Source organism: Tachyglossus aculeatus (assembly GCF_015852505.1).
Source record: "Tachyglossus aculeatus isolate mTacAcu1 chromosome 12 unlocalized genomic scaffold, mTacAcu1.pri SUPER_6_unloc_2, whole genome shotgun sequence".
NCBI classification, from domain to species: Eukaryota; Metazoa; Chordata; class Mammalia; order Monotremata; family Tachyglossidae; genus Tachyglossus; species Tachyglossus aculeatus.
The window spans coordinates 11,670,790-11,696,458 of NW_024044829.1; the positions used below are offsets into that span (position 1 = coordinate 11,670,790).

At 44.0% G+C, this 25,669-nt stretch overlaps 1 pseudogene; it reads right to left on the bottom strand.

Moving 5' to 3' along the window:
• Positions 1-1,340: 1,340 nt before the first annotated feature.
• LOC119921359 overlaps positions 1,341-25,669 on the bottom strand; it is a 41,185-nt pseudogene continuing 16,856 nt past the window's right edge.

The following is a 25,669-nucleotide window of genomic DNA, read 5'->3' on the forward strand; positions in this document are numbered from 1 at the left end:
GTGAATCAATTACCATTTAACATGGCCCTTAGAACATAAATTTATTGAGCACTTTTCTGAGTGCAGAGCACTGTACTAAGTTGTTTGCTCAAAATGTCCTGACTTTCTCACTTACGTATTAAAACCCTAAGGCACAGGGACAATTTCCCCAAATTCATATGGTGAATGAATGGCAGAATCACATATTGAACAATCAACCACTGAGTTTCCCTTCTGGTTTTGTCTATTATGCCACACTGCGTCCATTGGCAGTGAACAAAATAAAATATAGTTGTTAGATGACTAATGCTCCTTAGTATTTATTTGTCTCAGTAAGCAGGAGCTTTATTTAATCCTTTGCTCATTACTTAAAATGCAAGAAAAAAGACATCATGTTAGTATCCCTGAGGAGACATTTATTCCCGATTTAAGGCAATCATGCAAATATTCAAAAAAATCCCGATTTTCCCCTGCCCATCTAGCACACTTAGGGAAAAGCCCAAGAAATCAGTAGTTTTTTCCTGCACATGTGGCACCAAATGCACCTCACTTAATAAGTGATAGATCTGACATTAATTATGTAGAGGAAATAAGAAATGACTATTTGGAATAATGCCAATAAAGGCATTAGTCACAGTGTCTATAACAATTTTTCTTCTTAAGCTGTGTAAACCAATGTGCTGAGAAGATCATGTTACAAATAGTGGAAATGGTGAGTGAAGGAGAGAATGCATGAAAATCAGGTTTCAGGAACACTAGGTCCCCTCATCCAGCATTCCAATTATGGATCCCTGGCTAGCAAGAACTAATGGAAAGAGTGCAGGCCTGGGAGTCAAAGGACTTGGGTTCTAATCCCAGCTCCTCCACAAACCTGCTACATGAATTTGGGCAAGTCACTTCACTTCTGTATTCCCTCAGTTTCTTCACCTGCAAACAGCTGTTTCAATACCTTTTCTCTCTTCTACTGAGACTGTGATCCCTTAGAGGGGCCTGATTATCTTTATCTATCCCAGTGCTTACTACAGTGGTTGGACAAAAAAATCCCTTAACAAATGCCACAATTATTAGATAAGGGTAATTCTCAATACCATGCATACTTTGTTTCCATTAATTTAATAACAGTTTCCAGTGCCAACCTTACAGTAATCTCTCCATGAATAAAACAGTGTTCTTTCATTATGAGATGAATACACAAGAGATTTGTAGTTCTCGTGGCACAAAGGCCATCTCCAAACATTAGCTTTACTGGAAACTCAGTATAGATGAACACTTCTTAGAAGAACACTTCTTACAACTCTTCTTGGACAGTTAACTTCCAGAGTGCATATGCAGTCATTAGAGTTCAAAATAAAAGAGTACTATTACTCGCCATCTTTAAACCCTGCATTTACCTACAGTAAGAAACAATGAGACTGGTAAACTTTTTAAATGTGAATTTTTCCAATTTTTACTTGGAAGTTTAAAAACAAAAACCACCTAATTGAAGAAAATGCATTTTCTTTTTTAAGCTACTGTACCTTTCACAGACCAGGGAAAATGACCCATAAACCACAGAATAGTGCTGTAGACCATGGAAACCAATGGGCCAATGTTAGGTTTTTCTGGGGGGGGGTGTTTAATGGTATTTGCTAAGCCCTGACTATGTACCAAGCACTGTTCTAAGCGCTGGGGTAGATAGAAGATAAAGTTGTCATCATCATCATCATCATCAATCGTATTTATTGAGCACTTACTATGTGCAGAGCACTGTACTAAGCGCTTGGGAAGTACAAATTGGCAACATATAGAGACAGTCCCTACCCAACAGTGGGCTCACAGTCTTAATCCCCATTTTACAGATGAGGTAAATGAGGCACAGAGAAGTTAAGTGACTTGCCCAAGGTGACACAGCAGACAAGTGATGGAGTTGCGATTAGAACCCACATCCTCTGACTCCCAAGCTCGTGCTCTCTCCACTAAGCCATGCTGTTTGACAGTCAGTAGCATTTATTGAGTGCTTTCTGAGTGCAGAGCACTATACTAAACCCTAAGGTGAGTACATTCTAATACTATATGTTGTCATGGAAACTCAGAGACCCACATCACTGACCCAATCAACTCTGACCAGTCTGGCTCCGTGGGCTTTGGGGAGATGGGGATAACCTTCTGGCCACCTTGGACATAGGTCTTCAGGGCTCTGTAGCGGGCAGGGGAAAAGCCACACCCATGACACACTGGGAATAGCGGTACCACAGGCCTCGAACCATGTACCCAAATATCATCTTCAACATCAATGGTATTTATTGAGCGCATACTATGTGCAGAGCACTGTACTAAGCAGTTGGGAGAGTACAACAGAGTTGGCAGACACATTCCCTCCCCACAATGAGCTTACAGTTTAGAGGGGAAGATAAAACTAATGTAAACAATTTACCATACAGAATTTAAAGATATATATATAAGGACTGTGGGGTTGAGAGTGGGGCAAACATCTAATGCCCAAAAGTCACAGATCTAAGTACAGATTCATTCATTCATTCATTCATTCATTCAATCGCATTTATTGAGCACTTACTGCGTGAAGAGCACTGCACTAAGTGCTTGGAAAGTACAATTCAGCAGATTCATTCATTCATTTCATTCAATCGTATTTATTGAGCGCTTACTGTGTACAGAGCACTGTACTAAGCGCTTGGGAAGTACAAGTTGGCAACATATAGAGACGGTCCCTACCCAGCAGCGGGCTCGCAGTCTAGAAGGGGGAGACAGACAACAAAACAAAACATATTAACAAAATAAAATAAATAGAAGGGAGAGGGAGAGGAATAGATGGCTTAAATGGGGAAGGCCTTTCGGAGGAAATGTGACTTTCTGTGATTCCACACAAGTAGAGCGAGGCAGCAGGGAAGTATCATGAATTTACAGCACTGTAGTTTGAACTCCTGGGTGGCAAAGGTTACTCAAGTTAAAAAAGGAAATTAATTTTTTTTAAAGACACTCACCCTGCCCTGTTCAACACATTTGGTTAACATAACGATGGAATATACATTCTTCTCCCAGACCACACGCCAGAAATCATCTAATGTGTTAGTTAAGGGTCCTCGGGTGGTAATAAAATCCTTCTTCGAGTGGTATCCCTTAAAAGAAAAATTAATTCAGTTTTAGACTATGATAGGCATATTTTTTAAATATTATGCAACAAACAGTTTTATCAGTTACACGAAATGTCCTACGGGCATGTAGTTTGCATTAATATAGTCATCTGTCATATGGTTTTAAATGAAAGCTTCACTCGAGAAATGTCACCCGCAATATAAAAAGAAAACAATGCTTATAGAATGGAACTACTATAAAAAGTGAAGTAGAAGTAATGAAACTGTAGCACTGTGAATCAGAGATTCTTCCCACTTTCTTTAAGAATTTATGGGCTATATTCAGAGTATATAATGTGACTTTTCTTGTTAACAAAAGGATTTTGATTATTTCATGTACAGGAAACCTGCAAAATACCAACAGGTACCTTCTTAACTCATACATACTGAGTCAAAGTAATAACCAAAAATGTATCACATAGACCTAAAAATTAGAAACCTAATCCTAGCTGGAAATCTTATACCGATAGTTGATCACATCAAACATACAGTAGGAAGTCAGTCATCAGAACTGAATCCAAAGCCGGTTCAAGGAACAGTTAGGCTGGATCTGTGATGACCTGATGTGTGGGATTGGCTCCCGGGGCTTCAGTGCCTCCGGGCAGTGCTTTTGGATAAAAGCCTTAAATTTGCAATGATCAGGCATTGTAAGTTTCTCTCTAGACTTTTGGGCAGGGGACATTCCAATCAACTCATCATCATCAATCGTATTTATTGAGCGCTTACTGTGTGCAGAGCACTGTACTAAGCGCTTGGGAAGTACAAGTTGACAACATATAGATACAATCCCTACTCAACAGTGGGCTCACAGTCTAAAAGGGGGAGACAGAGAACAAAACCAAACATTCTAACAAAATAAAATAAATAGAATAGATAATGTACAAGTAAAATAAATAGAGTAATAAATATGTACAAACATATATACATATATACAGGTGCTATGGGGAAGGGAAGGAGGTAAGATGGGGGGATGGAGAGGAGGATGAGGGGGAGAGGAAGGAAGGGGCTCAGTCTGGGAAGGCCTCCTGGAGGAGGTGAGTTCTCAGTAGGGCCTTGAAGGGAGGAAGAGAGCTAGCTTGGCGGATGGGCAGAGGGAGGGCATTCCAGGCCCGGGGGATGACGTGGGCCGGGGGTCGATGGCGGGACAGGCGAGAACGAGGTATGGTGAGGAGATTAGCAGCAGAGGAGAGGAGGGTGCAGAGTGAGCTGTAGAAGGAGAGAAGGGAGGTGAAGTAGGAGGGGGCGAGGTGATGGAGAGCCTTGAAGCCCAGGATGAGGAGTTTCTGCCTGATGTGCAGATTGATTGGTAGCCACTGGAGATTTTTGAGGAGGGGAGTAATATGCCCAGAGCGTTTCTGTACAAAGATAATCCGGGCAGCAGCATGAAGTATGGATTGAAGTGGGGAGAGACACGAGGATGGGAGATCAGAGAGAAGGGTGATGCAGTTGTCCAGACGGGATAGGATGAGAGCTTTAATGAGCAGGGTAGCGGTATGGATGGAGAGGAAAGGGCGTATCTTGGCAATGTTGCGGAGACATGGTGTACTCTCCCAAGCCTTTAGAACAGTGGCCTTGTGGAAAAACCATGTGCCAGGGATTCTGCGGCCCTCGATTCTCACTCCAGCTCTGCCACGTGCCTGCTGGGTGGCTTTGGGCAAATCACGTAACTTTTCTGTGCCTCAGTTTCCTGAACTGTAAAATGAAGATTCAATATGTGTTCTCCCTCCTATTGTGAGTCCCATGTGGGACAGAAACTTTGTGACATGATTATTTGTATCTACCCCAGGGCTTAGAATAGTACCTGACACATAATAAGCACTTTGGACATACCATTATTATTAGTACAGTGCTCCACACAGAGCAAACACTCATAAAATATGTTTGATTGATTCATTGAAAGGGAGGGCATGCAAGCTGGTGAGTTGAGGGCAGAGAACAGGGAAGACCGAGGGGGTTACACTGCTACATTACCCTCACAGCATCGTCATCATCATCATCATCATCATCAACAATGGTACCTACTGAGTGCTTTAACGATTTTGACCCCTTCCTCACCTTCCTTCTCTCCTTTTCCATGCCCACTTTGATCCTTGGAGACTTCAATATCCACATGGATATCCCTGGTGACTCCTCTGCCGCCCGCCTTCTATCTCTCCTTGACACTGCCAACCTCTTGCTCCACCCCACCTCACCCACTCACCAACTTGGTCACACCCTCGACCTCATCATCTCCTACCACTGCACTGTCTCCACCCTCACCAACTCTGAAATCCCTCTCTCTGATCATAACCTTCTCACCTGCTTCATCACTCACAGTCCTTTCCCCTGTAAATATGTATTACCTCCTCACAGAGATCTCCGCTCTCTTGACCCCGTCCATCTTTCTCAGCGCCTCACACCCCACCTCGCCTCGCCTCGCCTCCCTTGCCTCTCTTTCCTCTCTACCCAATCTTGATGATCAGATTAATGCTCTCAACTCTACCCTCTCTACTCAGCTCGACTCACTCGCTCCCCTTTTCCTTCGAACTCTCGTACCAGTAACCCACAGCCCTGGATCACTGCCACTGTCTGCCTCCTTCGCTCTTATGCTCGATCTGCTGAACACTGCTGACAAAAGTCTAAACACCATGTCAACCTCGTTCACTTCAAGTGTATCCTTTCCTGCTTTAACTCTGCCCTCTCCTCTGCCAGACAAAACTATTTCTCCTCCCTTATTGACACCCATGCCCATCATCCCCGTCAGCTCATCCGTACATTTAACTCCCTTCTCAGGCCCCCTCTTCCTCCCCATCCTCCTTCACTCACCCACAACGATCTGGCCTCCTACTTCACTAATAAAAAAATCCATCAGGTCTGAGCTCCCCAAAGTCACTCCCCCCCTTCTCTAACCCCCCGGCTCTCAACCCTCTCCGCTACTCTCCCAACCCTCCCAGCAGTATCCTCAGATGAGATCTCCTCCATCCTCTCAAGTGCTACTCTGGCCACCTGTGCTTCTGACGCCATTCCCTCTCATCTTATGAAATCTCTCGCTCTGTCCCTTCTCCCCTCCTTAACTTCCATCTTCAACTGCTCACTCTCCACTGGTTCCTTCCCCTCTGCCTTCAAACATGCCCACGTCTCTCCCATTCCCCAAAAAACCCTCTCTTGACCCCACCTCACCTTCTAGTTATCGCCCTATCTCCCTCCTACCATTCCTTTCCAAACTCCTTGAACCAATCGTCTACATGCGCTGCCTCGAATTCCTCAATGCTAACTCTCTCCTCGACTCCCGCCAGTCTGACTTCCGTCCCATACATTCCACGGAAACTGCCCTCTCAAAGGTCACCAAAAACCTCCTGCTTGCGAACTCCAACGGCTCCTACTGTAACATAATCCTCCTTGACTCTCAGCTGCTTTCTACACTGTGGACCAACCCCTTCTTCTCAACACGTAATCTAACCTTGGCTTCACAGACTCTGTCCTCTCCTGGTTCTCCTCTTATCTCTCCGGCCGTTCATTCTCAGTCTCTTTGGCTGGCTCCTCCTCCCCCTCCCATCCCCTTACTGTAGGGGTTCCTCAAGTGTCAGTTCTTGGTCCCCTTCTGTTCTCCATCTATACTCACTCCCTTGGTGACCTCATTCGCTCACACGGCTTCAGCTATCATCTCTACGCTGATGACACCCAAACCTACATTTTTTCCCCTGCTCTCCCTCCCTCCCTCTAGGATCGTATCTCCTCCTGCCTTCAGGACATCTCCATCTGGATGTCTGCCTGTCATCTAAAACTCAACATGTCCAAGACTGAACTTCTTATCTTCCCTCCCAAACCGTGCCCTCTCCCTGACTCCCAACAGAGGGAACATGACTGTTGACGGCACTACCATCCTTCCCGTTTCACAAGCCCGCAACCTTGGTGTCATCCTCGACTCTGCTCTCTCATTCACCCCTCACATCCAAGCCATCACCAAAACCTGCCGGTCTCACCTCCACAACATCGCCAAGATCCGCCCTTTCCTCTCCATCCAAATCTCTATCCTGCTCGTTTAATCTCTCATCGTATCCCGACTGGATTACTGCATCAGCCTCCTCTCCGATCTCCAATCCTCCTGTCTCTTCCCACTTCAATCCATACTTCACGCCGCTGCCTGGATGGTCTTTGTGCAGAAACGCTCTGGGCATGTTACACCCCTCCTCAAAAATCTCCAGTGGCTACCAATCAATCTGTGCATGAGGCAGAAACTCCTCACCTTCGGCTTCAAGGCTCTCCATCACCTTGCCTCCTCCTACCTCACCTCCCTTCTCTCCTTCTACAGTCCAGCCCACACCCTCCGCTCCTCTGCCCTTAATCTCCTCACTGTGCCTCGTTCTCGCCTGTCCCACCGTCGACCCCCTGCCCGCGTCATCCCCCTGGCCTGGAATGTCCTCCCTCCGCACATCCACCAAGCTAGCTCTCTTCCTTCCTTCAAAGCACTACTGAGAGCTCACCTCCTCTAGGAGGCCTTCCCAGACTGAGCCCCCTCCTTCCTCTTCCCCTCCTCCCCCTCCCCATCCCCCCGCCTTAGCTCCTTCCCCTCCCTACAGCAACTGTATGTATGTATATATGTTTGTACATATTCATTACTCTATTTATTTTACTTGTACATGTTTATTCTATTTATTTCATTTTGTTTATATGTTTTGTTTTGTTGTCTGTCTCCCCCTTCTAGACTGTGAGCCCGCTGTTGGGTAGGGACTGTCTCTATATGTCGCCAACTTGTACTTCCCAAGCGCTTAGTACAGTGCTCTGCACACAGTAAGAGCTCAATAAGTACGATTGAATGAATGAATGAATGCTTACCATTGATTAATTGATTGATTAATATACTGCACTAAGAAATGGGAAAATATACATGGATGAAAATTATACATATCCCCTGATCTTACAACTTAACCTCTGAGAAAATTTTTATAAACATCTGGTGTATTCAGATAATTATTCCACTTGTATCAATAATTATAATACATCTAGAAGATCCTACTGTTGCTTATTAGTCTATGCATTTATCAGTTAAAAAACTCCCACCAAGATAATTTTGACCAAGCAAAGGAAATAACGTACGTCAGAATATTATTATATTTGTTTTTCCCCTAGTCTCAGTCAAATCCCACTGCATATTTGGGTTGATTAACTCCAACGAGCTTTAGATCCTAAATGTTCGCTTAAACGATGCTCATAATACCGCTTTCCAAACTGGGCTTACACACCATATCTGTGGCTAACGCTTGAACACAGTCATCCTCAACAAGTCACTCACACAAACCCCAAAACACCTCTTAAATGACTTCCCCAGATAAACAGTTTTTTAAATAATAACAATAATTGCTGTTCGTCTTAACTGATCGATGCCTTTTGTGGGGGGGGATATACTCCTCTCCCAACTGCTGCTGCCTTCAAGATATTTTTCTATTCTGAGAGAGAGTGAGGGAGAGGACAATGGGAGTGGACAAAAGAGGGAAAAAGAATGCAAGTTTTAGCTGCTGACAGGGAACATATCTACCAACTCTGTCACATTGTGTTATACCGAGAACTTATTACAGTGCTCTGCACACAATGAGTGCTCAATAAATATGAATGATTGATTCACAATGATAGTACCAATGGTAACAGTATCAGTTTGTGTAGGCACAGCTGGTAAGACGAACATGTAACTAAATAATTGACAACGCCTTTAGCATTGTGGACATAGAGTGGTTATACTTTGTCGGATTGTTCTAATAGCTACCCACAGGGCTTGGTGCTGTTTTCATTTATTTATTCAATGCTACAATCTTGCCAATACTTTACTTTAAGACAGTTACCCCATTTACAACTACACAATGTTAGTAAGGTTTTTTTAAGGTATAGATGATCTTAATGTTTACAATTAGAGTGAGATTGGTATTTATTTTCTTTCTGCATATTACTTTGCTACACCTGTCTAATCCCAACCCTCAGTTCCCAAACAAGAATTCATTATTTATCGAGGCATTTCTAACACCCTCCAACAAAAAAGTCCCTAAAATTTAAGTTCCTTGAGGAACACATACTTCATACTCTTCTGCAAATCCACAGTTGGAGTAAGCCTGCTGTTTCTAGGAGTAGGATTCAAAATTTTCCACTTTAATTAACTTTGATCCATAAAGATAAAGCTACTTTTTAGCATTTCATTTAACATACCAAAATTCAGCATGGGAATAAAATGACACAATATTTTGAAAATATGAATAAGTTCACTTACTTTTTTGGTCTGACATAAAAAGGAAAGAAAAACAAAAGGTCAATCATTGTAGTTTGACATTTTGGTTTAAATCCAGTCATAAGCCAAGTTGTAGAAGCATCTTTTTCTCATAAAAAAGAGACTCATAAAAAACTTGAAAAACAATACATTCTCGAGAATAGAAAACAAATTCATTATGCATTGACTACATAATCCGTTGATGTATTTATCAAATTTATGACTGGCCATGCCATAGCACACCTGGGTGGGGCAATTCTCAATGGCAGGCATCCTTGGAATTATTTGAATTAATAATAATAATAATAATGATATTTTCAAGCACTTACTGTCTGCCAAACACTGTATTAAGCGCTGGGGTGAATACAAAAAGATTGAGTTGGACACAGTCCCTGTCCTATGTGGGGCTCACAACCTCAATCCCTATCCCTAACCTATCCCTCAATCCATGCCGAAGGAAAGTCATTTATTCAATCGTATTTACTGAGTGCTGCATGCAAAGCACTGAACTAAGCACTTGGCCCAGTTCAATATCACAATGAATAGACTCATTCCCTGACCATGAATCCCACTGTAGTACTTTCCCATATCTGACACTACATTCAAAAACACGTGTCCATGTGTACAACCTTTCATTCCGACATTTCACTCCCTATCCAAAAACGTTCCCATTGTTAGAAAACATTGCTTAATAGTGCTCTCGCCAAAACATGTGAAATCAAGTCTAATTGCAAAGCAATTTTCATCCCCCCCACCATCAGACACACACACACACACACACACACACACACACACACACACACACACACACCCCTACAAAGCCCTACTAAAACTCACACCTCCCCCAAGAGGCCTTCCCTAACTAAACCCTCATTTTTCCTACTAATCCTTCCTTCAATCAACCAGTAGTATTTATTGAGTGTTTACTGTGTGCTGAGCACTTTACCAAACTGAAGCATAGGGATCCAAACCTCTTAAGCGCTTAATAATAATAATAACGAGTTGTCTACACGCACTGCCTCGAGTTCCTCAACACCAACTCTCTCCTCGACCCCCTCCAGTCTGGCTTCTGTCCCCTACATTCCACGGAAACTGCCCTCTCAAAGGTCACCAATGACCTCCTGCTTGCCAAATCCAACGGCTCATACTCTATCCTAATCCTCCTCGACCTCTCAGCTGCCTTCGACACTATGGACCACCCCTTTCTCCTCAGCACGCTATCCGACCTTGGCTTCACAGACTCCATCCTCTCCTGGTTCTCCTCTTATCTCTCCGGTCGTTCATTCTCAGTCTCTTTTGGAGGCTCCTCCTCCCCCTCCCATCCCCTTACTGTGGGGGTTTCCCAAGGTTCAGTGCTTGGTCCGTTTCTGTTCTCGATCTGCACTCACTCCCTTGGTGACCTCATTCGCTCCCACGGCTTCAACTATCATCTCTACGCTGATAACACCCACATCTACATCTCTGCCCCTGCTCTCTCCCCCTCTCTCCAGGCTCGCATCTCTTCCTGCCTTCAGGACATCTCCATCTGGATGTCTGCCCACCACCTAAAACTCAACATGTCCAAGACTGAACTCCTTGTCTTCCCTCCCGAACCCTGCCCTCTCCCTGACGTTCCCATCTCGGTTGATGGCACTACCATCCTTCCCGTCTCACAAGCCCGCAAACTTGGTGTCATCCTCGACTCTGCTCTCTCATTCACCCCTCACATCCAAGCCGTCACCAAAACCTGCTGGTCACAGCTCCACAACATTGCCAAGATCCGCCCTTTCCTCTCCATCCATACCGCTACCCTGCTCGTTCAAGCTCTCATCCTATCCCGTCTGGACTACTGTATCAGCCTTCACTCTGATCTCCCATCCTCGTGTCTCTCCCCACTTCAATCCATACTTCATGCTGCTGCCCGGAGTGTCCTTGTCCAGAAACGCTCTGAGCATGTTACTCCCCTCCTCAAAAATCTCCAAAAAAATCAATCTGCGCATGAGGCAGAAACTCCTCACCCTGGGCTTCAAGGCTCTCCATCACCTCACCCCCTCCTATCTCACCTCCCTTCTCTCCTTCTACAGCCCACACCGCACCCTCCACTCTTCTGCCGCTAATCTCCTCACCGTACCTCGTTCTAGCCTGTCCCGCCATCGACCCCCGGCCCACGTCATCACCCTGGTCTGGAATGCCCTCCCTCTGCCCATCTGTCAAGCTAGCTCTCTTGCACCCTTCAAGGCCCTACTGAGAGCTCACCTCCTCCAGTAGGCCTTCCCAGACTGAGCCCCTTCCTTCCTCTCCCCCTCGTCCCCCTCTCCATCCCCCCATCTTACCTCCTTCCCTTCCCCACAGCACCTGTACATATGTATATATGTTTGTACATATTTATTACTCTATTTATTAATTTATTTATTTTACTTGTACATATCTATTCTATTCATTTTATTTTGTTAGTATGTTTGGTTTTGTTCTCTGTATCCCCCTTTTAGACTGTGAGCCCACTGTTGGGTAGTGACTGTCTCTATATGTTGCCAACTTGTACTTCCTAAGCGCTTAGTACAGTGCTCTGCACACAGTAAGCACGCAATAAATGCCATTGAGTGATTGATTGATTGACTGATTAATGGTATTTAAGTGCTTACTAAGTGCCAAACATCGTTCTAAGTGATGGGGTAGACACAGGGTAGTCAGTTTGTCCCACATGAGATTCACAGTCTTAATCCCCATTTTCCAGATGAGGTAACTGAGGCCCAGAGAAGTGAAGTGACTTGCCCAAAGTCACACATAGACAAGTGGCAGAGCCTGAATTAGAACACATACCTTCCAACTCTCTAGCCTATGCCCTTTTCATTAGGCCACTGCTTCTGTTGATATTCACCCCATCCCCAACCCCACAGCACTTAGGTACATATACTTGTGCTCTCCCATTCCTCCACCAGTAACCCCCCTCCAGACATGCAGGCAGGTAACACTGTCTATCAAGTCTACTGCATTGTTCTCTCCCAAGCCCTTTATTCAGAGCTCAAGACACAGTAAGCACTCAATAAATATCACTTATTGGTGACTGAGTGGTTGATTGCTTAGATATGCCTATATGTGCCAGTAGAAATCAAATAAATCAACTCAAAATCCCCACTGCGTAACTTTAAAATCATGTCTTGCAGATTAAATATTAATTCACTCTATTTGAGAGAAGGACACTTCATTGTTTTTTGCATATTTCCTGTACGAAAAAAATAATCAGACCAAAAATACGGGTAAAACATTCCACAGCTTTTCAGGAACCCTCTGTTAGTAAATACATTTCCATGTATGCCCTTTATGAACCTTTAGATAAGGATAACGTCTACCAGATTTTCAACAAAATTGAACAAAACATTGATATAAAGAGCAAAGTTTGCTTATTCCTTCCCTTTCCCACACCATGGATCAATACCATTAAGATTGAAATTGGCCCAATCACCTTCCCGCCCTGCAAGTTTGTGATAAGACTTTTCCTGTGACTATGTTATCCTAATGTGAAAGAGATAAAGAAGACTCAATTCATGTTTCAGAGAGAAAAAAATGTTCAGCACACTTCAGTTAATCAAGTATTCTGGAACTGAGCAAGGAAGTATATGATCCAAATATTAAAGGATGACCTTAAGGAAAAGTACAGCTTCCACACGCTTTCACCATCAAATGAAAAAGCAGTACTAATCTGTGACAGGTCTAACGGGCCTTGCACTAAATTCTAGAAAGTGGGCTCTCTGACTTGATAAGCCAAACGCATTCTGAACTCACCCAGCGGCAATATACCTCCTATAGATTCAAATGATGACTGCTTCCTTGAAATACATCAAAAGAATAAGAACATAGACCAGATATCTAAAACATTAATTCCTGGTAGTGGTAAAAAAATGTCCTTAAACCAAAATCTTGCCCCACTTCCAGTCTCCCCCATCCTACCATAACCCCTACCTTGCTCTCAGTAACAAGTTATCCATAACTTCTGATCACATGACTAGGAATCTAAGGTCTAACTTAATGGATAGGCCTGGAGCATGAATCCAGGCCAGGGCATTCACTCCAGTGCCTTTACAAAGAAAGGTGGGAAACTCTATTTATGAGAGGTGAGGTGGTCACAGGAAATTTCCAAACTAAGTGCAATCGATTGACGGTATTTACTGAGCCCTTACTGAGTACAGAACCCTGTACTAAGCACTTGGGAGAGTAAAATACAACGTATGTGGTAGACACTTTCCCTGCCCACAAGAACGTCTAGATGAGGAGCTTACAGCCTTAAGGAGAAACTTAGGACAGTGAGATGTTGGTGCGTTTAAGCCATAAATACAACCGTGAACCATAGGAAGCTAGAGGAGCCATCATCTCCATGGTTGGCCCTGTGGGTATGATGTCAGCCTCTCCCAGACAGTTTTTCAGGCATGAAGTGTAGCAAGGTAGCCTGCCCTACCTTTGTATTTGGAAAAGATCTGTAGGGAGAGCCACAGTGGTGGCTCCACCTCTTGTCAACTGCTAGCTGGGGCTGGAGTCTGTTGGTGCCACAGGAACTGAGAAATGCAGACTGGGTCCTCGCTTCAGGAGCAGGGCCTGGGGTCTAACACAGTGCAAATGGAGCCTGTTTTCAGCCTGGAGTAGGGTCCAGGCTTAAGTCCTTGCATCATGAGAAGCAGCTTGGCTTAGTGGAAAGAGCACGGGCTTGTGAGTCAGAAGTCGTGGGTTCAATACTGGCTCCGCCACTTAGCTGTGTGACTGTGGGCAAGTCACTTCACTTCTCTGTGTCTGTTACCTCATCTGTAAAATGGGGACTCAGACTGTGAGCCCCATGTGGGGCAACCTGATTACTTTGTATCTACCCCAGTGCTTGGGACATAGTAAGTACTTAACAAATACCATCATTATTATTATTTTTATGAGTGGGAGCTGGGTGTGAACAGAGCTAAGAACTCTATAGTCACAACCAAAACCAGCTGCTATAGTGATGGGATTCCACGGAGTGATGCAAGCAGGCACCCCACTCTGAGGCTGGGGAACAGGGGAGCAGTGTAGATGCCCCCGACAGTCTACTGCCCAGCGAGGGACAGAGTTGAGGTGGTGACGAAGTAGGTGCTGCTTTACATGACACCCCTCTTCTCTGCCTCTAGATTGTAAGCTGGTTGTGGGCAGTGATCATTTCTAACGATTCTGTTGTACTGTACTCTCCCGGTTGTTTAGTACAGTGCTCTGTACAAAGGAAGTGCTCAATAAATACCATCTCTTTCCTTCCCTTCTCTTCCTCTCCCCCCTTCTCCTCCCTCTCATTCTGCTTCTCCCTCCTCCCCTAAACCCCACCCCTTCAAAGCTCCACCCCCAAGCTTGCTCTAAATGAAAGGTTCAAGTTCAAACAATGAAGTTAGTAAACATAAATCACCTTTTCCTTCTCCAGAAGATAAACCTTCCCAAAGCCACTACAACAAGGACACCACATATGTACCCAAATACAGCTCCACAGATGACATCAAGTGGAAAAACACAGGAGAACAATCATATCACTCACCAAAAACAACTGACAGATCAACAGTCTGGATGAGGCAAGCCTGCTCTTCAGATGTCAGAAATGTTTGAAAGGCAAAAGGCCAAAGTGATTTAAGGAAACTTGCATTTTCTCCTATGAGAAGACACATTCTTCTGCTCCTACCTAGTTGTTAGTACAATCACCCTTAAGGGATTTTTTAAAAATCAATTTAGGACACAGAAAATTCACCATTCCAAGGTTGGATATGGAAACATATTGGTACGGCAAGCAAGGATGGGACACTAGGACTACTTGAATGAAGGGATGGAGGAAAGGCCTATTTCTGGAAGTGAAAAGGAAATGGATAATGGGCCATTGCCATTACTATTTGCATTTTTAACTCTAAGAGCAGTAATATTTATTTTATTTTGTTAGTATGTTTGGTTTTGTTCTTAGTCTCCCCCTTTTAGACTGTGAGCCCACTGTTGGGTAGGGACTGTCTCTATATGTTGCCAACTTGTACTTCCCAAGCGCTTAGTACAGTGCTCTGCACACAGTAAGCGCTCAATAAATACGATTTATTGATTGAGGATCATAAACTGAAGACACCCAAGAAGGAGATCGTAAGAGACACAATGAACCTCTTATGAGAGGGTCCCCACTTCCTTTCTTCACTCAGCAAAGAAATGATGAACAAGACAAGCAAAAACTGTCAGCTACTTACTGACCTCACCAAAAAAATCTTACAGCATTAACTATCATTATTATTAGTACCACAACACTGATTGAAGTATATACTTTGTTGCTTCCTGGTTTTCTTCTAGGGATTATTGAAAGCATGATATCAAACATAAAAAGTTATTCCCTTTTGCCAATTTTTTGCTCTCTAGCTGGATCTTGTGTGGCAAAACTGCATTTGAAAATGGCATGCAGGACACATAGCTTTCATCTTCCTCAATGTGTCCTTGCTTGCTAAAGTTAAATTTGATGAAACCTGTGATACTAGTGCTGTTGAAAACAAGAAGGAAAGGGTATTAGGTCATGTACACATTCAAATTTCTTTAAATAAAACTGTGTAGGGGGGAATACAAGATTTGGCTTTAAATTTCAATTAATGTAGCTGTGCTGTAACATGCTAATAGTAGTTAGTATTAAGAGTATTTACTAAGGACCTAATGAATGCAATGCACTCTACTACACATTTTGGAACTGCAACAAAGGGTTAGCTCGGGAAATACGGGTATGAGCTAAGGGGTTCCAATCTCTTATTGCAATAGCCTCCTGTGGTGAATTCAGTTCCCACTTCAACTTCATTTTTCAAATCCTCAGACAAAATTGAGGCTCTGTTTTCTTCAATTTCTATAAAGTAAGTCACATACGTATTTGATTCCTTTTTCTTGAAGTCCTCATATGAATAGTTCAGGACATTTCTGTGAGGGTTACCTATGAAATAAACACATTATTCACATTTAAAACAAGTAAAGGGCTCACAAAAAAGCAACAACCCAAACATTATTTTTATTCACACTACGGTTCTCTAAATAAGTACATTCTAGGTAAATCAGGTCTTGAGTCAAACAGCCATTCAAAATAAGCTCAGGAAAAGGTTAAGGGTATAAGATTAGCAAAAATCAAGGACTGGAACTCAAGAATCCTAAATTCCACAGCTCTACTCCTGACTAATAGAGACAGGGCACAAATCACTTAACCGTTTCAAATTTGTTACTGAAACTTGATAACAGACAAGGTAACAAACCAGATTTCTGACTGCCTTTCAATGCATGTGGCTTCAGTATGTCACAAGATTGCGTAGCCATCATCATTATTCTTCTGGACTTGCACCTTTCATTTACCCCACAGTATTTGTGTATCTATCTGTATTTAATTATTTATATTAATGTCCTTCCCCACTCCCACACCCTTAGACTGTAAATTCCCTGTGGGCATGGAATTTTTCTATCTACTCTGTCATATTGTAGTCTTCTAAGTGCATAGTACAGTGCTCTGCACACAGTAAGCACTCAATAAATAGAATTGATTGATTGATTTCAAGTTTTTGGTGTCTTATTATATCACTATGTTGAAAATAAATAATGGAGTCTATGGTTTTGAGTTAAAGTGGGTGCCAAATTTTTTTGGGGGGAAGGGATTAGCCAAAGTGTACCAGATGGCCATCAAAGGAACTCAAATATCCCACTCACAATCCTATAAAAAAGAACCAAGGCCTTAAGTAAAACCAAGTGCAATTTAGATTTACCTCTCAAAAGCAACGAACCCAAAAGGCAATGAAAACCTCCTTAGTGGGAAATTTTAATATCTAATAAAACTTAATCTTTGAAAATCCAGCCCCCCAATTGTGATATGCACATACGATAACTTGATCACTTTCTTCCTAAAACCTGAACTGCTGTGACATTACACCACCTGAGAAAGAACCTGCTTTCTGCAGAAATCATGATGGGAACCTAAACACTTGGCAGATTCACCCTATCACAGTGTTTGAGTTACAAATCATAAAAGCTAGAGTGCAAAACAAATATCTGAATGAGCACATTTACTTTTATATTGTCATATTGTATTCTCCTAAGTGCTACAGTGGAGATTCTCCTACAGTGCTCTGCATACAGTAAGAACTCAAAACGACTTACCGACTGACTTTATCATCTCTTGTCTTATGCCATCGAGTCATCTCAGACCTATAGCAACGCTATGGAAACATCTCTTCCAAAACAATCTTAGGGGACTCCAAAATTATGCTACTATCACAAGGTCAGCATGAAGGAACTTAACCAACGAGGAGCTCTTTACCTTCACCTGATGTGAGGATTACTGCATATGCTTTAATTGGTCCATTCATGGCCTTAAACCCACTGAACATAACTTTTAGTGAATTGTGACTGACGGAAATAACATTTGGCTGCTCACCTAGTTCAGGCAGATCCGTGCCAAAATGAGAGTCATTTCTATATTAATAATAGAAAATAATAAAGTTTCACATGAGAATACTTGCCTCCTGATGGAGCCATTCTAATGTAATCAAAGGATAAGTATAGAAATATTCCCAGTGTTGTGGATTACACACTTGTCACCTGTATGTCTGCTGTCCTTTTGGGGTACAATCTTCCTGATTAGGTCTAATGGCTAGTTCTGTACAATGTTACGATGATGATGATGATGGTGGTACTTGCTGAGTGCTAGTCTCTGTCAAGCAATGGGATAGATACAAGTTAATCAGATCGGACACAATCCCTGTCCCTCATGGGGCCCGCAGTCTAAATGGAAGACAGGGTAGGTATTGAATCCCAATTATACAGCTGAAGTAACAGAGGCACAGAGAAGTGAAATTAGTTTTGCAAAATGACACAGCAGTCAGGTGGTAGAACTGGTTCTAGAACCCAGGTCCTCTGATTCCCAGGTTTTATGCTTTCCACTAGACCAGTAAGAAAGCAAATGTAGATTAAGTTCCTCAGGGTAAGACACCATTTAGTATTTTCAGAGGAGCAAGGACATAAACTTGCTCCTCAGAGATTCCAGGAAGGCATAGCACTTTTTCCAGTTTCTCTCTGTTTCAGGATAGCCTCCCCACCCAGAGCATACAGAATCACTTTGATAAAGTCCCGATTTCTGGGTGCATTAATGCTGGATATTTGCTAATTGTCAAATAGTATTTTTGATTACAATGTAGGACTCAGTAGAGAGCTCCACACACAGTACGTGTTCAATAAATACTACTGATAGACCCATCATTCCATATGCATCAACTGCAAGCTCGTTATGGCAGGGAATGTGCTTACCAACTCTGTTGTATTGAACTTTCTTAAGTACTTAGTACACTGCTCTGCCCATGGTAAGTGCTCAATAAATACTACTGATTGATCTCTGAATGATGTAGCTCGGGTTTGGTGTCTGTTTATAAGGCAGTAATATCAGGGATAAGTGGATTTTGCCTATCACAAGAGATTCCTAAATCACAGTGAAATAATTTTTGTTAGTCTCACTATCGAGAAAACTCAACCCTTCTCTTTCAGGTTATATTCGGTGATCTATAAAGTACAAGATGTTGAATTAGAATTTTCTCCACAAATTAATCTACCACAAGCTCTTGCCTCACTAAAATATTACTATAATGCCACATTTTCCCACAGATTGCAAGCTATGAAATGAATGACAATCAGGAAATCTTCATTTGAAGAAGGGTACATTGTGATACCACTACCTTCAATCACAATCACTGCATTAAGCTGAAAGTGCCAGCTACAAATTTTTATAACCCACCAGTGATATCCATAAGCCATCTTTCTTCTCATCATCATCATCATCAATCGTATTTATTGAGCGCTTACTGTGTGCACAGCACTGTACTAAACGCTTGGGAAGTACAAATTGGCAACATATAGAGACAGTCCCTACCCAACAGTGGGCTCACAGTCTAAAAGGGGGAGACAAAACCAAACATACTAACAAAATAAAATAAATAGAATAGATATGTACAAGTAAAATAAATAAATAAATAAATAAATAGAGTAATAAATATGTACAAACATATATACATATATGCAGGTGCTGTGGGGAAGGGAAGGAGGTAAGATGGGGGGATGGAGAGGGGGACGAAGGGGAGAGGAAGGAAGGGGCTCAGTCTGGGAAGGCCTCCTGGAGGAGGTGAGCTCTCAGTAGGGCCTTGAAGGGCGGAAGAGAGCTAGCTTGGTGGATGGGCAGAGGGAGGGCATTCCAGGCCCGGGAGATGACGTGGGCCGGGGGTCGATGGCGGGACAGGCTAGAACGAGGTACGGTGAGGAGATCAGCTGCAGAGGAGCGGAGGGTGCGGGGTGGGCTGTAGAAGGAGAGAAGGGAGGTGAGGTAGGAGGGGGCGAGGTGATGGACAGCCTTGAAGCCGAGGGTGAGGAGTTTCAGCCTGATGCGCAGATTGATTGGTAGCCACTGGAGATTTTTGAGGAGGGGGGTAATATGCCCAGACCGTTTCTGGACAAAGATAATCCGGGCAGCAGCATGAAGTATGGATTAAAGTGGGGAGAGACACGAGGATGGGAGATCAGAGAGAAGGCTGATACAGTAGTCCAGACGGGATAGGATGAGTGCTTGAATGAGCAGGGTAGCGGTATGGATGGAGAGGAAAGGGCGTATCTTGGCAATGTTGGGGAGCTGAGACAGGCAGGTTTTGGTGACGGCTTGGATGTGAGGGTTGAATGAGAGAGTGGAGTCGAGGATGACACCAAGGTTACGGGCTTGTGAGATGGGAAGGATGGTAGTGCCGTCAACAGAGATGGGAAAGTCAGGGAGAGGGCAAGGTTTGGGAGGGAAGACAAGGAGTTCTCTAGGAATACTCTTGTTTTCACAGGACTGGGTTGTCACACTGATATTGTAAGAAGTGGCATAACTTAAAAGGGTCACATTTGTCACATTTGTGGAGTGACAGGATGGAAGATGGGTCTCATTCCTCCACTACCCGTGGATCACTTCCATTTTGAAACTGGTATTTGTACCAGGAGGGCAATTCCACTACAGAATTAGGGCACGCTGCTTGGGCACAGGTTCACACCAAAATGAAGTCAAGGGTACAGCGTCTGGAAGAGAAGAAAGCAAGTTGCATTGCTTAAATAAACAAGGTGGATTCATTTTATATTGTACTCTCCCAAACACTTAGTATATTGTGCTGTACAGAGCAAGCGCTCAATAAATATGATTAATTGATTGAAATAAGATGAATTCATGTCTTTCCTTTTGAAGACACTCCAGGGGTTTTCCATCCACCTCCACATCAAAGAGAAACTCCTTATCATCCGTCTTAAAGTATTCAATCAGCTCACCCCCTCCTACTTCACCTCAGTGATTTGCTACTAAAGCCCAGCCCTGCTGCTTTGCTTATCCAATTCCAAAACTACTCGCTGTACCTGAGTTTCATGTATCCATACCGCTACTGCTCATTCAAGCTCTCATCCTATCCCGTCTGGACTACTGCATCAGCCTTCTGTCTGAACTCCCATCCTCGTGTCTCTCTCCACTTCAATCCATACTTCATGCTGCCGCCCGGATTATCTTTGTCCGGAAACGCTCGGGGCATATTACTCCCCTCCTCAATAATCTCCAGTGGCTACCAATCAATCTGCGCATCAGGCAGAAACTCCTCACCCTGGGCTTCAAGGCTGTCCATCACCTCGTCCCCTCCTACCTCACCTCCCTTCTCTCCTTCTACAGCCCAGCCCGCACCCTCTGCTCCTCCGCCGCTAATCTCCTCACCATACCTCGTTCTCGCCTGTCAATCAATCAATCAATCAATCAATCGTATTTATTGAGCGCTTACTATGTGCAGAGCACTGTACTAAGCTCTTGGGAAGTACAAATTGGCAACACATAGAGACAGTCCCTACCCAACAGTGGGCTCACAGTCTAAAAGGGGGAGACAGAGAACAAAACCAAACATACCAACAAAATAAAATAAATAGGATAGAAATGTACAAGTAAAATAAATAAATAAATGAATAAATAAATAGAGTAATAAATATGTACAACCATATATACATATGTACAGGTGCTGTGGGGAAGGGAAGGAGGTAAGATGGGGGGATGGAGAGGGGGACGAGGGGGAGAGGAAGGAAGGGGCTCAGTCTGGGAATGCCTCCTGGAGGAGGTGAGCCCTCAACAGGGCCTTGAAGGGAGGAAGAGAGCTAGCTTGGCGGATGGGCAGAGGGAGGGCATTCCAGGCCCGGGGGATGACGTGGGTCGGGGGTCGATGGCGGAACAGGCGAGAACGAGGTACAGTGAGGAGATTAGCGGTGGAGGAGCGGAGGGTGCGGGCTGGGCAGTAGAAGGAGAGAAGGGAGGTGAGGTAGGAGGGGGCGAGGTGATGGAAAGCCTTGAAGCCCAGGGTGAGGAGTTTCTGCCTGATGCGCAGATTGATTGGTAGCCACTGGAGATTATTGAGGAGGGGAGTAATATGCCCCGAGCGTTTCCGGACAAAGATAATCCGGGCAACAGCATGAAGTATGGATTGAAGTGGAGAGAGACACGAGGATGGGAGATCAGAGAGAAGGCTGATGCAGTAGTCCAGACGGGATAGGATGAGAGCTTGAATGAGCAGGGTAGCGGTTGGGATGGAGAGGAAAGGGCGGATCTTGGCAATGTTGCGGAGCTGAGACCGGCAGGTTTTGGTGACGGCTTGGATGTGAGGGGTGAATGAGAGAGCGGAGTCGAGGATGACACCAAGGTTGCGGGCTTGTGAGACGGGAAGGATGGTAGTGCCGTCAACAGAGATGGGAAAGTCAGGGAGAGGACAAGGTTTGGGAGGGAAGACAAGGAGCTCAGTCTTCGACATGTTGAGCTTTAGGTGGCGGGCGGACATCCAGATGGAGATGTCCTGAAGGCAGGAGGAGATGCGAGCCTGGAGGGAGGGGGAGAGAGCAGGGACAGAGATGTAGATCTGGGTGTCATCAGCGTAGAGATGATAGCTGAAGCCGTGGGAGCGAATGAGGTCACCAAGGGAGTGAGTGTAGATTGAGAACAGAAGGGGACCAAGCACTGAACCTTGGGGAACCCCCACAGTAAGAGGATGGGAGGGGGAGGAGGAGCCTGCAGAAGAGACTGAGAAAGAACGACCGGAGAGATAAGAGGAGAACCAGGAGAGGACGGAGTCTGTGAAGCCAAGGTCAGATAGTGTGTTGAGGAGTAGGGGGTGGTCCACAGTGTCAAAGGCCATCGACCCCCGGCCCACGTCATCCCCCGGGCCTGCAATGCCCTCCCTCTGCCCAGCCGCCAAGCTAGCTCTCTTCCTCCCTTCAAGGCCCTCCTGAGAGCTCACCTCCTCCAGGAGGCCTTCCCAGACTGAGCCCCTTCCTTCCTCTCCTCCTCGTCCCCCTCTCCATCCCCCCCCATCTTACCCCCTTCCCTTCCCCACAGCACCTGTATATATGTATATATGTTTGTACATATTTATTACTCTATTTATTGATTTTACCTGTACATATCTATTCTATTTATTTTATTTTGTTGGTATGTTTGGTTTTGGTCTCTGTCTCCCCCTTTTAGACTGTGAGCCCACTGTTGGGTAGGGACTGTCTCTATATGTTGCCAATTTGTACTTCCCAAGCGCTTAGTACAGTGTTCTTCACACAGTAAGCGCTCAATAAATGCGATTGATGATGATGTATCCTACCACCGACTTCTTGCCCATGTCCTCCGACTGGTGTGGCACCCTCTCCACCTTTGTATTTGACAGAGCACCATCTTCCCCACTTTCAAAGCCTTATTAAAATCACATCTTCTCCAAGAGGCCTTCCCCAGCTAAGTCCTCATTTTCCCTATTCCTCTCCCTCTGTGTCACCTACCAATCAATCAATCATATGTATCGAACACTTATTCTGTGTGTCCAGAGCACTGTACTAAGTGCTTTAGAGAGTATAATATAACAGAGGAGGCAGACACATTCCCTGCCCACAATAAGCTGGATCCATACCCTTTGAGCACTTGATATTCACCGACCCTCAGCCCCACAGCATGTTCGTCTATATCCATAATTTATTTTATTGCCTGTTGCAGTGATCCAACTGCTCTAAGGTGTCAAACTCTACTGGCAATCCATCTACAACATATTCCCAACACTTCTGTTCAGTAGCACCTTCTACCAAAATGATCCCAGAACTCACTCCTCCCTTCCTTCATTTTCTAATTTGTATTGTGACGTTTGTGAAAAAGGAAAGGCAAAGAGCTACATGTCAATTACACAGGGAAACAAACAGAACGGGCAAAGAAAACACACCATTGTACCCTAGAAAGCATTTCTTTTCAGGTCCCTGACATTTACCTGAACATTTTGATGTGCTGGTGACTGGCTCTCCCTCAGTAAAGTAATCACCTGCTTCTGGAACTAATATGAAAGTATAAGAAGTACCAAGGTTTAATACTGTGATGCTAACACTTGGTACATTAGATGTTTGCTTTCTGGCAGTTTCACTATTTACAAAAAAATATGAGACAGGTATATGTAGCAGAAGCGTTGTCTTGGTTTTGCCATCTTAAGGTCATCTCTGTTGTGGCAACATTCAAAACTTCAATAAAAGTCAATAAAAGAAACGGTCAATCAGTCAATCATATTTATTGAAGGATTACTGTATGCAGAGCACTGTACTAAGCACTTGGGAGGGTACAATATAACTGACATTCCCTGCCCACAACAAGCTTATAGTCTGGGGTAAGAAGGGACAGACATGAATATAAATACATTATAGATATGCACATAAATTCTGTGGAGGGAGGATGAATAAAGGGAGTAAGTCAGGGTGATGGAGAAGGGAGTGGGAGAAGAGGAAAGGAGGACTTAGTGAGGTATACGTGAATACAGGAGCCTTTACTAAAACCACCCCGCCAAACCAAATTATTCCAAAGAAATTAATGATCAACAACTGTGGAATGGGGCAAAACAATTTTAGACAATAGTTATAGAGATTAGTCTTCTAAAAAAAGCTGCTTTTGAATTTCCTACAAAGCCTTCTTTGTTTTAAATATAGTTCATTTATTTTGGATTTACTTTCACAATCTTGGGAAAATATATTTAGTTCCCCTAAAGAATGGTGAACACATTAAGTCGTTGTGGGATTTTAGCCACCAATTCTAAAGTAAATGCTAGTTCTGTCTGCCTATGCCACCATACTATATGACTTGACCAGAAGTTACGGCATTACAAATGTCTAACATTAAATATGATTAATGCAATTTATCAATTGCATTAATTCAAATACCATTTTCCACGAGAGAGACAGAACCTTTTCTAATAGACATAATCTTTCCCCCCTTGACAATGACGGAAACAAGAATACTTTTTTGGTCTCCCTTCTGTCTGATTTTTCACTTCTGGAAAGATTGTGATGTTATAGGGTGTACCAGGGCTTAGCCCGGTGATGCCAGCATTTTTGGACAGGGATGTCTGGTTCCAAAGTGTGGCAGACCAAACATCTGGCCCATCGATTACTGGGCCTAAGTAGTAAGCCAGGCCTTCCGTGCTCACAGGAAGACCTACAAGGAACTGAGAGGAGAGCTGTGGACAGGCAAGAGTTACTTGTTATCGGCCCTACGGCCTTGCATAGACGGGTGTTGCTTGTTACTGGTTTTGAAGGTTACAGAATGGCTGTGTTAGTTATAAACACAGCAACACGGAAAAATACAGAATGTGACTGAAAGATATAAAAGTCTTGCTGCCTAACCCAATAAACAGTCTCCTTGTCCACCTTGAGACTCGCCTGGCCTGCGTTCTTCCATTGCGAGTGCCTGTCTCCCCACTGCGCTGGACGTGTGGAGGCAGACGGCAACAAATGGCGCCTGAACAGGGACAGGGACATGAAGCCTGGACCCTCAGACTCAGCACCGCAGCCCTCACGAAGCGACTCATCACTGCGCAGTGACTCACTAAGGAACCGAAGAGGTGACGGCATTTAAGTTTACTTTCATTTTCAAACACCAGGCTTACAGCAGGGAAGAAAATGGGACAAATTCAATTCCGTTCTCGGGATCATTATATCCAATTACTTAAGGATGTTGTAAAGTAGCATGGGTTGATTATCACCACTGCCCAGATTGAACAATTTTTGGAATGCGTGGAAAAATGCTGCCCTTGGTTTCCAAAAGAAGGAAAGTGGAATCCTTTCACTGAGCCAGCTCCTTCCGCACCACCTCCTCCACCACCCCCTCCATGGGTCCCGAAACCAGCACAAACACCTCTGCAGCGAGCGATGGGGGCTACTATGGAAGGGGGAGAGGAGATACTTATTGAATTATTGATGCGTTTCCCTGTGATGGAGCAACCTGACCCTGCTAATCCTGGTCAGTTAATATGTATGCACGACCTTT